The sequence below is a fragment of the Ambystoma mexicanum genome, chromosome 5q, assembly GCF_040938575.1.
Source record: "Ambystoma mexicanum isolate Mex_15411 chromosome 5q, UKY_AmexF1_1, whole genome shotgun sequence".
Taxonomy (NCBI): Eukaryota; Metazoa; Chordata; class Amphibia; order Caudata; family Ambystomatidae; genus Ambystoma; species Ambystoma mexicanum.
The window spans coordinates 940,867,914-940,885,367 of NC_090933.1; the positions used below are offsets into that span (position 1 = coordinate 940,867,914).

A 17,454-nucleotide genomic window follows, 5' to 3' on the forward strand; every position below is an offset into this window, starting at 1 on the left:
TAGTTAATGTTAAAAGGTATTTGAAACGCGCACTGTCACCACTGCTGTGGTACCCAGGCGCTCTGGTGGATCTAAAAATGAAGTTGTCAAGAGGGGGTGGTGGGAGAAGTCTGTTAGGGGGTGGAGAGGTAGTAGGGGTAATGGGAATAGGAAAGTGAGTGTTGTGATGTCCTGTGGGCTGCTTCAGTTCGGTTTGCACCGTTCGCTGAGCTAAAGTGTGGTTTGTGCAGAGAGGTGGTTGTGTGAGTTTCTGTATGTCAAGTATGCGCAAAGTTGAAATTTTAAAGCTACGGTTATAACGGTTTTCAAGTATTTGTCGATTTCTTACCACTTTGTCTTCGCGCTGCTGCGCTCAACCTCTATGGTTATCCTGTGTGTTTGGTACTCTGCTATGATATATGATACGGCATTTGTAACGCGCCTATATGACATGCATTACTCACCGCAATAGCATTTCTGATGGTTGTATCTGCTTAGATTCACATGCTGTGCATATGGTCCGACATCCAGTTGTAACTGCAGAATATTGCGATGTTGAATACTTTGGAGGAACAGCCAGTCGAAAGAACGTTACCAGTTGGTAGGTAACTTTTTCTACGAATGGATTATGTCCTGCAACATATTCTACATCTTTGACAGACTCCCAAAGCAGTACCCGAAAATGGAGGGAAAAGAATTTATAATACCCAATTGTTGGGGAGAATTCTCATTCTATGGCTAATTTCCCTTGCCTGTAGAGTCCCCCAGCAGCTTTGCTGGATTTGAAGGTTTTTTTTTTCTCCTGCTAAGAGCGAGACTCTTTTTCCCACTCTTAGGCAAATTTGCTATGTGTGTTCTAGGCTATTTTTGTGTGTTTAATGCCTATGGGGTTTATCTCAACCTCATAGGAATCATCTTTATCCACATGTGTTACACAGCACCCTCCGTGCAGTGACACAGGGGTGTCGTAGCGACCCCCAAACATAGACTCCATAACCTGGGACTGACTACTGCATCCAAGGGCATGTAAAATCCCCATTGACTTTACTAGTCAATCTTTATGAACTAAACCAGTACAACCCATCTTACTATGGAAGTACTGGGAAGGGTTAATAGTTTTTCCCCGGTGTTCATTTTCGAGAGGGTACCGTACAGTCCCCCTCTCAAAGGTTTCTGGCTGGTGGCAGTGGTTACTACCAAAAATATTCAACCGCAAAAATTTCCCTATGGGATTTTCCCATCGTTTGAGGCTACCACATTTACTGAGAGCCTCTAACATACCGCTGGTTTATTTTGATATTAACTTTACTCCGGTAGCCTTTATTTGCCAGAACTTTGATATAAATTCTTTCTCGCGTCTTTCTCTAAACTCCTAACCCAGGTCAGGGATCATCTGTTCGTCCTTTTGGCAGGCTTCTGCCAAGAAGCCCTCCTTTCGGAGCCACCGAGTCTGGGGTGGGTCCATTGTGTGGGAGGGGGAGTAGGACCCCTGACAGGGTTACCTCAGCAACCCATGTCGCACTCTGTCTTGATAGGATGGAGGGTCTCCCGCCAAGATGACCACTCCACTGTGTGAGTGACAGCTAAGCTGTATGAATTGGGATCTTTTTGCATAAAAGCAGGTGCTGAGGACTGGAAGAGCAAGACGTCGCCAATGGAACCGAGGAACAGAAGAGGAGAGAAGCCAAAGACATCTGCAACGACTGAACCATCAGTGAAGCCCTGCTGCAGCGTCTCACCACTTCTCCACACGACGAGAGGAGATCTTCATCTGCAAGAGCCTTCTTCCCTTGAGCTGGTGGGGCCAACCAGTTTGCCAATCGCCTTCCTAGACCTGCCCTGGTGGAATTGCCAGTAACCTGTACTCGGAGACCGGATAGCCAGGCACCCGTCCACCCGGACCGCGATTTAAAGGAGCGTCCCTTTTATTCGTTAGGCAGAACCGCGGCTGGTTTCATCCCTGGCTAGTGCAGTAACTCGAACCTTCCTCCACGACGAGAGCCTCTCTTCCTCTGCTGGATCCCCCGAACTGCAGGATCTATCAGGAACAACCGCCACCGCAGGAGCCTCTTCTTCATTTTAAGGTACTTAGTCCCACCAGGCCTCCCTTTTCGTGTGGTAGCGCTAAAGGTGTTTTAAATCCTTTACCTAACTGTTGGGTTGGCCGCCCCCATCGTCTAACATTGGTTAACGATTCGAAAAGGTGGATGCAGAAGGCGAAAGACAAAGACTTGACTGCAGCTACGAGAACATTTTGCTCCTGGGCTCTTTGCCCTGTAACACTGACTCTGGCACAGGCCTATTGACTCGGGCTGAATTTGTTAGAACTGCCTTCTCTAGATAGCTTCTCAACTAGAACTGAGTTGGTGCACCTAATTCTTATAACCACCTTTTCCTTCCCACTTTTAAAACTTGTGAAGTGCCATTTTGCTCGGTTTTCATTTAAGTAGTCTCTATGCTAAAGTTCTGCCTTGCCTAAACTTGTTCACACACTTATTGGCAAGTGTTGCTAGGGTGCCCAAGAATATATTCCTGTATAACTTATATTCCCCCCCCCCTTGTGAGAAATTGCTAGAGTGCCATTGGTGTTTGGTTTTCACTGTGCCGGTTTGCTCAGTTTTCACTCTTGCTCAAACTTGTCTACAATTTAACTAGGGGGTTGTGTATACTTTTCGTGACTGATTTTAACTTGCTTTATCAACTGTGATTAATGTGTTGAACTAGAAGTGTGTAAAATAAATATATATATTCTTTTTAATACAAAGCTTTGGTCAGTGTTTCCTTGTGCCATACTGCTGTAGCCCTATTGTGTAAACCCTGAATACTGCTCATCTCCCTCTTGAGATAAGTCTGACTGCTTAGTCACAGCTACCAACTAAATCTTTGTGGTACAGACTGATACCAAAGGGGATTTATTGCTCATACCTGTAGTCTTAATCTTCTGTAGTGCTCCCTAGGGGAACTGCACAGGATTCAAACAGCAATCAGATGGCAGAATAAAGTACTGCCTTACCAAAGGCCATATCTTGACCATGGAGAGTATCCAGGGAGTAATGATTGACAAAGGTGTGGATAGAAGCCCATGTGGCTGCGTCACAAATATTCCTAATAGGAACTCCCTGCTGCAGGGCCGTGAATTAGGCACGCCCCTAGTGGAATGAGCATGCAACCCTTCAAGCGGGTCCTTGCCCGCCAATCGGTAACATTCCGTAATGGTGAGGATAATCCACCAAGAGAGAGAGAACAAGTGGGCGAGAGAGGGCGAGAGAACACGAGAGAGGGCGAGAGAACACGAGAGAGGGCGAGAGAACACGAGAGGGCGAGAGAACAAGAGAGGGCGAGAGAACAAGAGAGGGCGAGAGAACAAGAGAGGGCGAGAGAACAAGAGAGGGCGAGAGAACAAGAGAGGGCGAGAGAACAAGAGAGGGCGAGAGAACAAGAGAGGGCGAGAGAACAAGAGAGGGCGAGAGAACAAGAGAGGGCGAGAGAACAAGAGAGAGGGCGAGAGAACAAGAGAGAGGGCGAGAGAACAAGAGAGAGGGCGAGAGAACAAGAGAGAGGGCGAGAGAACAAGAGAGAGGGCGAGAGAACAAGAGAGAGGGCGAGAGAACAAGAGAGAGGGCGAGAGAACAAGAGAGAGGGCGAGAGAACAAGAGAGAGGGCGAGAGAACAAGAGAGAGGGCGAGAGAACAAGAGAGAGGGCGAGAGAACAAGAGAGGGCGAGAGAACAAGAGAGGGCGAGAGAACAAGAGAGAGGGCGAGAGAACAAGAGAGAGGGCGAGAGAACAAGAGAGAGGGCGAGAGAACAAGGGAGAGGGAGAGAGAACGAGAGAGAGAACGAACGAGAGAGAGAACGAGAGAGAGAATCCTCTCGGTAGGGAAGACAGCGTGGAGAGCAGATGGATATTTCCAGACGGTCCGGGTACCACGCTCTCCTGGCCCAATCCGGAGCAATGAGGATCATGTGGGATCCCAACCTCCTTAATACTTGAGGAATGACGGGGACAGGAGGCAGTGTGTACAGAAATGGGAATGACCAATCCATGACAAAGGTGTCTCCTAAGCCACCTCCCAGAGGAAATTCCCTTGAGCAGAATCTCTCGCACTTCCGGTTGGCACTGGTCGAGAAGAGATCCACTTGTGAGGTTCCCCAAAGGGCGAAGATCTCCAGAAGGACTTCCTGAGCCAACTCAGACTCGTGAGCGACTGTGCTCTGCCTGCTCAGAGCGTCCGCCGCTGCATTCTCCTCTCCGGCCAGATGAACTGCTGAGATTGATATTCCCTGCTGGATTGCCCAGAATCAGAGCTGCATCGCCTCTCTGCACAACGGGAGTGACCCTACCCCCCCCTTTAGTTGATGTAATGCATGGCCACTGTATTGTCCGTCATGATAAGGACACACTTCCCCCGCACAGAGGGCAGAAAAGCCTTCAGGGCCAGTCTGATGGCTGTCAGCTCTAACAAGTGGATGTGGAGTTTGGACTCCGATGGAGACCAACGACTGCTGGCGGTCAAATCTACGGCATGAGCTCCCCACCCTGTGAGGGAAGCACCCGTTACTACTGTCATCTCTGACCATGGTTGTCAAAACGGCTACCCCTTCATCAGGTTCCCCTCATTGGCCCACAACAGCAGATCCTGTGAGGCCGAGAGTGGAATCTGAACGGGATCTGACATTTTGCCTGAGAATTGTGACCATTCCATCCTGAGGACCCATTGCAGGGATCTCATCCTGTATGGCATCTGGCACCAGAGAAATGCAGGATGCCATGAGGTCGAGCAACCTTAACAATTCGAAAGCCGGGAGACTCTGGGCATGTTGAAACTTGTCCACCAGCTGCACAATGTGATGAGCCCTCACCTTGGGAGGCGAGCACTTCCCTAAGGACGTGTCCAACACAGCCCTGATGTACTGGAGCTGTTGGAAAGGTGTCAGATGCGACTTCTTGAAATTGAGGGAGAAGCCCAGCTTGTGGAGGGAGCAGCAGGTGAGACTGAGATGATCCATCGCTTGCTCGGGAGAACACGCAAGGATCAGCCAGTCGTCCAGGTATGGGTAGACGTGAATCCCCCTCACCCGAGATACGCTGCCGCCACCACCATTAGCTTGGTGAAGACCCTCGGGCGGAAGTCAATCCGAACGGCAGGACCCGAAACTGAAAGTGAGAGTCGCCAGCCGCAAACCTCAGGAACTTTCTGTGCTTTGGATGAATCAGCACATAAAAGTAAGCACCCTGTAGGTCCAGAGACACCAACCAATCCTGAAGTTGAAGGGTCTGGAGGACTTGAGAAAGAGTGACCATCTTAAACTTGTTCTTCCTGAGAAGTTGGTTCAACCAATGCAAGTCCAAGATGGGTCAATCCCCAGTCTTTCTTTGGAATAAAAAATATGGGCAATACCATCCCTTGTTCATCTCTGCTTCAGGCACCAGTTCTATAGCACCTTTCTCCAGCAGGGTCAAGATTTCCTGCACAAGGAGCGTATCTGGAAGCTTCAAAGAGAGATTCCCAGCTGGATTGTCGCGAGGCCGCTTTATGAAGTGAAGGCAGTAGCCGAGGGCTATTGTATCCAGAACCCACACATCCGAAGTAATAGCTCGCCATTCTTCGAGATACTGAGACAGTCTGCCCCCAACCAGCGAACAATGGGACATGGCCTCAAGCTCGTTTTGGATCGGCAGTGCCTGAAGGCAAAGAGGCAGCTGCCCGAGCAGCTTTGGAATCCCTATTTCCCCGACCACCACCAGGTACTTTCACATTGACCCCTTTGACTGGCAGCTCCTCTCGTTCTACCAAATGAGGAGTAGTAAATCAAAGATTTCGCCGCAGCTTTTGAGGTCTGCAACCTCTCAAGGCGCTCTTCAGCCTTGCTGCAAAACAAATGCACGCCATCAAAGGGCATGTTCAAAAGACGGGCTTGCACATCCGGAGCAAAACCCGACTTCGGCAACCACGCAAATCTGCGTATAATGGTGCTCGCAGCCATGGACCAGCTAACACGGTCAGCCGTGTCAAAACCTGACTGAAGGGATTCAACACATGCATCCTTGCCATCCTGCATAAGAGCAAGGAACCCATCTCTTTCTTCCCCTTCAGGAATATGCTCAGCTGCTAGAGAAACAATTCCACAGAGTGTGTGAAAATCTTGCTAAGGCACAAGTGGCGTTGGCTGACTTCAATGCCATACTCCCTGAAGAAAACATCTTGCGTGCCCAACCGTCTGAGCGTTTGTCGTCCCTATCAGGAGGGATGGTATGGTACGCCGCCCGACTCGAGGTGGCCGTAGCCGCCTGAACAATCAAACTCTCGGAAGTGGGGAGAAATGAAAGATAGCTGGGGTCACTACCGGAAGGGCAGTATTTTTTAGTAAACGATTTGTTACCTGCCGGAAGAGATTCCAGTGTTTGCCAAGCAGCCGCCACACTTTTCTGCAACGTCAAATGGAAAGGTAACACCAGGTCAAAGGACGGACCTTGATCCAAAATATCCATTAAGGCATCCTGAACAAAAGCTTCAGGAGGACTGGACCAGCCAAGATACTCAGTGACCCTAGCCATCAGTCTCCTGTAGGACGACTCAGCATGAGCCCCAGGCTCAGGCCTGCCAAATTCCACCTCAGGAGAAGTGTCCAAGTGTTAGGCAGAAACCTGTGCAGTTCCCTTAGGGACCACTGCAAAAGATTTAGGACTACAGGTGGTTGGCAGTAAACCCAATTGGTAGCAGTCTGTACCACCCAGATTTACCTGGTAGCTGTGGCTGAGCAGTCAGACTTCTTTCAAGAAGAGTTAGGCAGTATATACAATAGGTACATAGATACAGTAGCACAAGCAAACACTGACCAGAGCTTTGGTGTAAAAGTATATGACAATGCATTACTTACCGTAAAAGCATTTCTGATGGTTGTATCTGCTTAGATTCACATGCTGTGCATAGGTCCGACATCCAGTGGTCACTGCGGAGTATTGCATTTTGTTTTTCGTAGTCGAAAAGGGACGTCGACAAGGCGTGTTTGAAATACCATCCCTATAGTGACGTGTGTTGTACCCACAATCCCTCACGCGTCGAGGTCCCTCTGTTTGTATTTTTCTGCCCTGAGGGAGCCTTCTAGACGTGAGTGAGTACAGAAAAGAGATATAAAAGGAAGTCTATGTTCCTTCCATCCGAGCGGGGAGGAAGGGTGGGCGCATGTGAATCTAGGCAGATACAACCATCAGAAATGCTTTTACGGTAAGTAATGCATTGTCTTCTGATGCTTGTTAATCTGCTTAGAATCACATGCTGTGCATAGACTAGCGAGCAGTACCCGGAGTTGGCGGTGGGTTATGAGAAGGAACAGTAGAGAAAAGATGACTTAATACTGCCTGACCCACCTGGGAGTCAGATCCCGAGTGTGCATCTAGACAGTAGTGTTTTGTAAAGGTGTGCACAGAACTCCAGGTAGCCGCTTTGCAGATGGACTCAAGGGGAACATTTGCAATGAATGCTATGGACGCCCCTGTGCCTCGAGTAGAGTGTGCTCTAGGCTTAAAGGGCAGTTCTCTCTTAGCAGTTCTCTCTTAGCAAGAGTAAAGCAGAGAGTGATGCATTGAACAATCCATCTAGAAATAGTGGACTTTGAAACTGCATCCCCTTCTCTTCCTGCTGCCACTGAGACGAAGAACTGATTAGTCTTCCTCAGTGGTCTCGTTCTTTCCATGTAGAACATGACCGCTCTGCGCACATCTAGTGTGTGTAGAGTTTTTTCTCCCAAGTTGGAAGGATTTTGAAAGAACGTTGGCAGTTCTATAGACTGGTTTACGTGGAATTTCGATATGAACTTCGGAGCAAACCTTGGGTGCGTGCGTAGAACCACTTTATCTCTGAACTGTAACGAAGGGGTCTAGAACAGAAAGAGCCTGTAGTTCACTTACCCTCCTGATGGAGGTGATAGCTATTAAAAAAGCAGTATTAAGAGTGAGGTCTTTAAGAGATGCTTTGTGCATGGGTTCGAAAGGTGAGCCCATGAGTCTGGTAAGTACCACGTTAAGGTCCCATCCGGGAGCTGGGTCAGCTATCAGGGGGTGTATTCTCTTTATTCCCTCCATGAAGGCCTTTATAACAGGGATCTTCCACCACAACACCTTGAGTTGGGAAGTGGTGTATGCTGAAAGTGCCGCTAGGTGGACTTTAATGGAATTGAACACTAGACCTGAATCCAACAAGTGGGTCAGGTATAGAACAATATGTGTGGGAGAGCAGTCAATCGGGTTGATGCTTTTTCCTCTGCACCAGATGACAAATCTCCTCCACTTGCTAGAGTAGCAGTGGCGAGTGTTAGGTTTTCTGGCTTCCCTGAGGATGTCCATGCATCTCTGCGGGAGCTGTAGATGTCCGAATTCTATGATCTCAGGAGCCAAGCTGCTAAGTTCATGTTCTGGGGGCATGGATGCAGAGTCCTGCCCTTGTCTTGTGACAGCATGTTGTACAGGCAGGGGAGTTTCACTGGGGGAGATAGAGACATCTCCATCAAGTGAGCGAACCATGGCTGTCGGGCCCACATTGGGGCCACCAGTATCATGGTTACTTGTTCCTGGTGCATCTTGTGCACCACCTTGTTGAGAAGGGGAGTCGGGGGAAAAGCGTAAGCAAATTTCCCTGACCATTGCATCGACAGACCGTTCCCCTTGGATTGATTCCGGGGGTACCTGGAGGCGTAACTTGGGCATTGTGAGTTCTCCAGGGTTGCGAACAGGTCTATTTCTGGGAATCCCCATTGTGTGAAGACGTCGAAGACGATGTCTTTGTGCAGTCGCCATTCGTACTCTTCGGGCAGGGGGAAATCTCTGCTGAGTTTGTCTGCCAGCAGATTGAGTTCCCCTGGTACATGTTGTGACAGTGGGAACATGTTTTGTTTGAGAGCCCACTTCCATATATTTTGGGCCAGTTTGGACAGTCCTGGAGAGTGGGTGGCCCCCTGCTTGTTGATGTAGTACATGGCTGTGGTGCTGTCTGTAAGGACCAACACAGTTTTGCCTTGTAGGTGTTCCTGGAAGGCTTTTAGCGCCTTGAACACAGCTAGTAGCTCCAGTAGATTTATGTGTTTGGATGCTACTTTCGGAGTCCACACTCCGTGAGCAGTCTGATGGGATAGGTGAGCCCCCCCCATCCTGTTAGGGATGCGTCTGTGGTTAGAGTGGCTTCCGCCGCGGGTGTGGCAAAGGGTTTCCCTTTTTCCAGGTTTTCCTTTGTCCACCATCGTAGCGAGAGAACCAAGGCCTGCGAGACCACCACTAGATCGTCCCATAATCCGCTGGCCTGACACCACTGGCTGTTGAGCCACTCTTGCATAGGGCGCATGCGCAGGCGCGCGTGAGGTACCAAATAAATACACAACGCCATCATGCCTAGCAAGCGCATTGCTTTGCGTACCGTCACCTCTCGACCGGTCACATATTGAGGGATCTGAAACAGCATGTTTTGGACCCTCTCGTTGGAGGGGAAGACGAGGCCGTCCTTTGTTTGAATTAGAGCCCCTAGGAATTGTTTGATTTGGCTGGGGTCTAGGCTGGACTTCTTTTCGTTGATGGAGAAGCCCAACTGGAACAAAAGGTCTACAGTCTTTTGGGTATTGGAGAAGCACGTTTTGTAAGAATCCCCTGTTATGAGCCAGTCGTCGAGGTAAGGGTAAACTGGGATGGACAACCTGCGCAGGTGGGCCGCTGCCACTGCCAGTACCTTCGTGAATACCCTTGGTGCTGATGCTATGCCGAAGGGTAGCACTCTGAACTGATAGTGTTTGCCCTCTATCATAAACCTGAGGTATCTTCTGTGCGCTGGCAACATTAAAATATGAAAGTATGCATCTTTCATGTCCAATTTTGTCATGTAATCTCCCTGTGATAGCAGTGGGATCACTTCCTGTAAGGTTACCATACAAAACTTCTGGGGTTTGATAAACTTGTTCGCTGGGCGCAGATCTAATACAGGGCGCATGGTTAGATCCTTTTTGGGTACAAGGAAGTACACTGAATAAATACCTTCCGTTACCTGAGATAGAGGCACGACCTCTATGGCTCCTTTTTCCAGCAGTAGTTGTACTTCTTGGAGAAGGATGGCAAGGTGTTCCGGTGTCATGCGTCGTCCCCTCGGGGGTCTGTATGTTGGGGAACTGTTGAATTCGATGCAGTATCCGTGGGCTACGGTGGAAAGTACCCAGCGGTCTGACGTTATACCCTCCCATGCTGGAAGAAAGGATGTTATCCGGCCCCCGACCGGTGTTGCATGGGAGGGGACGCGAATCTTCGCGTCACTTGGTGTTGTTGGGGGCTTGGGAGCCTCTGGGGGTGGACCCCCGCCCTCTCCCTTTGCCCCTGCGCTGTCCTCTTTGGCTGTACTGCCCACTATTGGTCTGGTAACTGGTGGCAGGGTACTGTTGCTGCTGATTCTGCTGTTGGCGTTGGCCACGAAAAAAGCGTTTGTTGCCATAGCCGCGTCTGGTAGTGGGCTTAGAGATCTGGTCAAGAGTCTTGATAGTATCAAACTCTTTTTTAGCCATTTCCAGAGCCTCATCCACCGCCTTCCCGAAGAGGTTTGAGTCTTCAATAGGTTTATTTATTAAAGACGCCTGTGTCTCCGGTTTGAACCCTGAGTTGCGCAGCCATACATGGCGTTTTAGGAGTATTCCCTGAACCAGGGAACATCCCGCTGTCTCAGCAGCATCCAGAAAGTTCTTTACAATACTCTGGTTGACCTGGGTTCCTTCGCCAATAGTTGAAAGCAGGCGTGTACGTAATGGTTCCGGCGCTTCTTCGGCGTCCTTGCGCAGTTTGGCTCACTGCGCGTCCGCGTAGCTAGCTAACAAAGAATTGTTGCTCGCAATTCTTGCCGAAAAGGCAGCCGAGGATGTGACTCTTTTAGCAAGGGCATATAACCTCTTGCCCTCCTTGTCAGGTGGTGCCTCACTGGTGGACAGCGGCACCCCTGCCCTCTTCCTTGTATTAGTTACTACAAGGGAATTCGGAATGGAATGTCCCCTGATGTACAGCGGGTCTGAGGGTGAAGGAGTGACAAGTTTTTCAATCCTTGGATTGACTCCTCTGATTAGTGCGGGTGTGGATAGCGAAGGGATGATTCTTCTCTTCGCTGAAGCGAGGAACGGAATGGTCTGGCTGACTGGGGGTTTCTCCTTAATTACTCTTTCCACAAAGTCTATTTCGGGAGAGATCTCCCCAGTGTCCAGTTCGAAATGCGCTGCTGCTCTGCGCAACAGCGCATTGAATGTGGGCTGATCATCAATGGGAGAAGTGTTTCTAACAGGTGAATTGTCAGGAGGATTTAGGTTCAGGACATCAGTGTCCGAATATACTGATGGGGATTGCCAGGGATGAGATGGTCCTTCTTCTGGATTTTCTCCGAAGCCTTCTCCTACCATGTCTGGGCTGTCTTCCAGACCTTCCTCTTGGTTCTGTCCTTCATTGTCCACAAAATCATCCTCCTCTTCTAAGTATTGTTCCTCACCAGTGAGGTCATACACATTATGGAAGTCTAAGGGTGTGTCCTGCCTCGGGTATTTGGCCCTGGGGTCCTCCTGAGGCCCTTCTCTTGTTCTCTTGGGAGTGGGAGGGTTCTGGGTGTTCATAAACCTCTCCATTCTCTCCATGCAGAGATGGAGCCTTTCCATGGTTTCATGGGGTACCCCTGAGCGGTCTAGCGGGGGAAAATTAGTGGTATCTTGCTGAAAACGGCTCGACCTCTCCCACAACGTCGAGGAAAGTGTCCCGTCACCCTCCGAAAAGCCTTCCGGTATGCTGTGGGGGTCCCCCCCCCCCCGACTGAAGGGGGTAGTCCCTGTTTTTCTTCGGGCTTTTTCGGCGTGTCTTTCGACCTTTGCGTAGCGCGCGACGTGACTTTCGGCGTACGCTTCTGGGCGTCGGCCACAACAATCCTCGCCAAGCTCTCTGTGAATCGTTTGTCAGCGAGCTGTGGTTTCGACGTTACAGGTGTCGAACGTTCTACGGCGGCGTGCGCTCTCTGCTGGTGCGCGCCGGCCGATGGTTTGGGGGCGGCGCCCTTGTTTGCCGAAAGCCCAGTCGCTGGTCGCGGCTGTGGTTGCGAGAGGGGCTTCGAACCCGAACGGTCCGAGGAGGCCGCCGGTGTAACCTGCGTTTCCTTGGGCGCTGATGCTTTCTTCGTCTTCGACGAAGAAGAGCTATGGGTTGTGTGTTTATGTGTTGTATCGTGTGCGTCAGTGTCGCCGGGGTGTTCATCCCCATAAGCAGGGCGTGAGCCGAGCCCGTCGGGGCCGGGGACAGACGACGAAGAGCGCGAGCGCTCTTTAGAGGGGTGTACGACTTCCGTAGCGGAGGTCGTGTTATCACGTTCCTCGTCACTGTCGGTGGTAGCAGCGGCGGGTGAAGACCCGGCCTTCGACATAGCGTAGGCCGCCCACCTCTTGACCCTACGGTCTTTTAGAGTCTTTGGCTTTAGAAGCCGACAAGCCGAGCAACCCTCCTCTACGTGATCGAGGGGCAAGCAGCGGTTACACCGTGAATGCTTGTCCTTCCAAGTAAACCTGCCCTTACAAAGTGGGCAAAACCTAAAGGGTGTCCTCTCCATAGCCGAGGCAATAAACCGTGATAACTACACCAAGGGAAAGGAAGGGGAAAAGGAAAGGCATTCTCAGAAAAAGAATCAGAGATGTCCCACGACCCCACTCTCCCTACTGTATTTGGCCTGCGAGGCCAGGCCACGTGTTCGGCAACGCCGAAGGATCTCCTCCGCTCGTCCCCTCCGTCGAAGATCTTGCTCGGCGGAGACAGCTTCACAACTGCGTCGAGGGAGGGATCGATCTATTAAATCTTTAAACAGGAAAAAACGACCAAAGGTCGAGGAGATGGAATCTGCAATGTCTCTCATTACTTATTAGACACGTCTTAGTGAGAAACACCACTTATTTTCAGACAGAGATGAGCGCTTAACATAAGATGGCACTATAAGTTATAGAAAAAGAGAGGGAAAAGGCAAAGTTATGAAGGAACACAATTTCCATACCTTTCAAAGAACCACAGTGAGGCAGGTTAGTCAAAGTCTTCTGAAGATCAAGGAAGTTCAAATGCCAGGCCCACTCTTAGAGAGAGCAAGCGAAATGTGTCCAGGATCACACAGTGGGGTTATGCCCAAAGAGTCTTGGTAGATAGTTCACAAAAGATTGAGATCAAGCCAGGAAAAGTTAGTTAACAGGCCCCAGGCTAACCCAGGTTAGAAAGTCGAGGATTTACTGTCACCCCGAACGATCTGTCGCAAGGGAAGCCAAGTGGGACACAGTACCTGAAAATGGGAAGAACGCTCCAGCGAGGGTGGCAGTTCCTAGCAGCGGTTGCAAGTCGGTGTTTCGTCCAGAGGAAGGAGGTCTCGACGTGGAGGAAAGCTGAAGGTCGTTGCACTGCCAGGGAAGAAACCAGCCGCAGAGTTTCCCAGTTACAAGGTACTACCCTTTTCTTCGCGGTAGTGGTAAACTGTGGTATTCCGGTTGCCGGGGTGCTTGGCACAGGCAAGGCGGCCACAAGATGGTCCAGGAAGGCAAAAAGATGGGCAAACTTGTTATCCCCCACCAGTCAAAGGAAGAAGACTCTCCGGGCTGGAGATGATCTCTGTTGTCGGGAAAAGTGGTGAGACGGTTCAGCAGGGATCCACCGGTGGTGTCATCGTTGCAGGTTGGCTCGGCTTCTCCCTCCTTGGATTCTTTAGGTCCTGTGGCGACTTCTGAAGTTCCAGTCCCCAAAGCCCTGCTTTCATGCAGAAAACCCCCATTCATTCAGCCTAGCTGTCACTCAAACATGCTAAGTGGTGAGCCGGGCGGCTCACCACTTGGGCCAATCACACAAGTGCGATTTGAGTTGCCGAGGCAACTCAGTCCAGGGTGCCTAAACCCCCTCCCACACACCTTGTGGTACCCAGACAGAGTGGCACCACTTTTGGAGGCATCTGTGGAGAAGCCCGCCAAAAAGTGGAACGAAGGGCTCGACTTGGGTTGGAGTGTCAGAAGCGAACACAAACGCCATTTAGGAACCAAGTTTCGGCAAAAATTACCAACCAGTGAATTTATATTAATTTAATAAACCGGCGGTATGTTTGAGGCTATTTTAAAGCCTTGTAGCCTCGAACAATGGGAAAATCCCATAGGAATATATTCGTGGTCGAATATAAAAAGTAGTATCCACTGCCACCAGCCAAAACTCGGTCGGGGGGGGGGGGGCGACTGGACAGTGCCCCCTCGAACAACAGACCCCGGGGCAATCTAATTGCCCCGACCAGTACGTCCACAATATGATGGTTTGTACTGGTTTCTGTTCATAATTTGGGACTAGTAAAGCCAATGGGGACTGTACATGCCCTGGGAGACAGTAGTCAGTCCCAGGGTATGGAGTCTATGGTGGGGTGTCACTGCACGGAGGGTGCTGTGTAACACACATAGTAAAAGCACATGAGTAAAGGACCCCATAGCCCATAAAACACATTAACAGTCAAAGGAACACCACAAATCATGTCCAAGAGTGGGAGAAAAAGAGTCTCACTCTTGGCAGGAGAAAAAAACAAACTCCAGAAATCCAGCAAAGCTGCTGGGGGACTCACTAGGTTAGGATATTCAGCCTAAACAGAGAATTCTCCCAAACATCCGGCACCCTGAACTTCTCGTAACGGTCCCTCTTTGCCGGGGCCGTGGAAGGGTTCTTCATGAGGGCCAACCACTTGTCCCAAATGTCATCCAGGAGTGGGACTGTCAAGACTGTCTTCCTCTTGACCCCGCGGTGCTGGTATAGGAAAGCTTCTCCTCAAGGACGAGCTGGAAGAGCTTCGAAGCCCTGAAGAAAATGGCGGGAGGCGAAGATCTGGGAGGTGGAGACGGGAGGTCCCCCAACCCGCCGTCGTCCGTGCCAGTCATCGTCCTGTCAGGATCCATCTCATCCCTCGTTGGGAGAGGGAGGCGAAGGGTGGCAAACAGGTGGAGGGTGAACTTTCCTCTTCTTGGTAGGTAGTTTCCACCATCGGTCTCTGTGCCGCGGGAGGGGCCATGGGTGCAACAGGCATCCTTGTCTGGATCTCCGAAACCAGAGTATGCAAGACTGAGTGAATGTCCATCGAGATATCTCCAGATGGCCGCTCAGGCGGCTGTGGTGACAGAGGCGAAAGCAGAGCCGGCGACAGTGGCATAGGCTGGTCGCCCAGGCCCCCAACGCCCTGTTCATCTGTCTCCTCGTCGGAACCCTGGCCGTAGGGCCTGCCCTCGATTCTCCGCTCCTCCTGGATGGTACGGAGGCCGGTAAGCTCCTCCTCTGAGGAGATATCCGTGCCCTGGAGGACTACCTGGCCTACCCCACCCTTCTCTGCGCCCAGGGAAGACTATTTCAGTGAAATGACTGGCATCTTCTCAATGGGCTGAAAAGAGGACTCCCTCCTGGCAGACAGGGAGACTAGCCTTCTGGGGTGCGTCCTGCGGCTCCTTCACGGTGGCCTGTGTAAGGGACGCCACCACCCATGTGACGGATGGTTGGGCCTTCGTAGTATGCAACTTGGCCCCTCACGGCCTTGGTAGGACCTGCGGCCTTCTGCTTAGGGGGGAGAGGGGGGGGGGGGGGAAGAGTGGCGCCCTGATCCCCCTGGTCCTTCTCCGGCGGGCCGGTCCTGGGCTTCTCCTTGAGCTTTCCCCAGATGGTCCGACTTCCTCTTGTATGAAGATCCCAAGCGTTGGCTGGTGACCGAAGCCGCTGGAGATGCTGTACTCGCCCTGGCCGCCGATGAGCCCGTCGCAACGGCGCTCCCGGTGGACTTGCGGTGCCTGGCCTTTTGTTGGGCCACCGTGGGAGGGGCGCCCTGAAAGGTCTTAGAAGACTGCTCTGTTTTCTTAGTCGCAGGGGAGGGATGCTGCTGGGGCCCACCCAGAGCAGGGGCCTTGGTCTGTAGCCACTCCTTGAGCCGCTGATGCCTATCCTTCAGCGTGCAGGGCACCATCTCCTGACAAAACGCACAGTCCTCTTACACGTGCGTTGGGTCCAGGTACAGGCAGTTGAGACACTTGGAATGCTTGTCGCCCGAGAAGACATTCTGCAAGCCGCAGTCAGAACAAATCTTGAAAAGGGGAGACAAACCCTTCCTTTTCTCCGACATGTCCACGCAACGTAGGCCATGAAGAGCCTGGAACACTCCATGAAGAAACTTCACAAAATTCGCCATTGAGAGGCGCTGAAGAATCCGAAAAACGGGTCCCCATTAAACACAAATTAGATCGATGGAGCTTAAGGCTCAATTGACCAGAAAAATAGAGTAAGCTTTTCTAAAAAGCGCAAAACGTAGTAAAAGCTCAAGTGCTAAGCACGAGTACTCCCAACACTTGAACGTGCAGTAAAAATCTGAAGATGGCTGCCAGAGGAGGGTCTTGGGTAGAGGGCAGTCATTGGCTGGGGGCAGTATGACCCAGAGACCAGTCATTGGTTGTTAGAAGGATAGGTTCAGAAATGAAAAACTGATTTTTTTCTTTACCGAGGATTCCCAGCCTGACGACGGGAAATATTCATGAGCATATCCATGAGCATGTGAATCCATGCCAGACCCCATGCTGGAGAATTATTTGTTATGGTGCCTGCCCTCACTTCTCATCCTTCTCTCGAGTTGGCTCTTCTGTGTCTACCTATGAAGACTCAGATCGGGCAGGCAACTTCAATGGAGGTCGGCCTAGCGTCAGCTTTGCTACATGTTCCTTTCAAGGCATTCTGGCTCATGGAATGCAATACTATACTCCAGGATGTGGTCTGCCCCTAGACATAACATGCAGATATTGTGCGGGTTGGTGATGGAAATCTTGGAGCTGCAGACCCACCAACTTTTAAAACACGACAGCCTTCCCAGAAAAATGCAAAAACTAAGAATACTGCATACTGAACATGCTGAAAGGAGTAACTGAAGTGGGGGGGAAGGAGGTTGCATTCTGTTAATGGATTTCTAAACTCTGGCCGGGTGGACAGATGTTTAGGAGGTTATAGTGAACAGGGAGCAACTTCTGGGAGTTTAGCCAAACCATTCAAGGTAGCAAGAAGAGAGGCCAAGGCTAAATCTCAGGAGAGGCGAGTGGGGTCCAGGGTCCACAATGAGCCCACACAGTGAAACATCAAGGATTACACTTAGTTAAAGAAATACTATATTTATTTTAGGCACAGAAAACACACTATGGAAAAGACCTAATGGCAAGTAATGTCACACAATGCTAAACACTATACAGCATCTATACATTCACTGTAGTTGGTGCAAAATTAAGGACCCCGTCGCCCCCAATACCTGTAAAGGAAGAACAATCACACCCCCCAATGCTTGTTAAGGAAGAGAAGTTCTTGGTTTAGAACCAACTGTGCACAGGAAACACAATCCTTACTTTAGAAGTCCAACCCTAAATAGTTTTGGGCCTTGCGCCCAAAAGTTCAAAGTTTTCCAATAGTTTAGGAGATG

General features: G+C 50.6%; 1 protein-coding gene across 9 annotated transcripts in view; it reads right to left on the reverse strand.

Annotated features, from left to right (window-relative positions):
• UBR5 (ubiquitin protein ligase E3 component n-recognin 5) overlaps positions 1–17,454 on the reverse strand; it is a 2,447,509-nt gene that overhangs the window by 931,982 nt on the left and 1,498,073 nt on the right. The gene's annotated exons all lie outside the window — the stretch shown is intronic.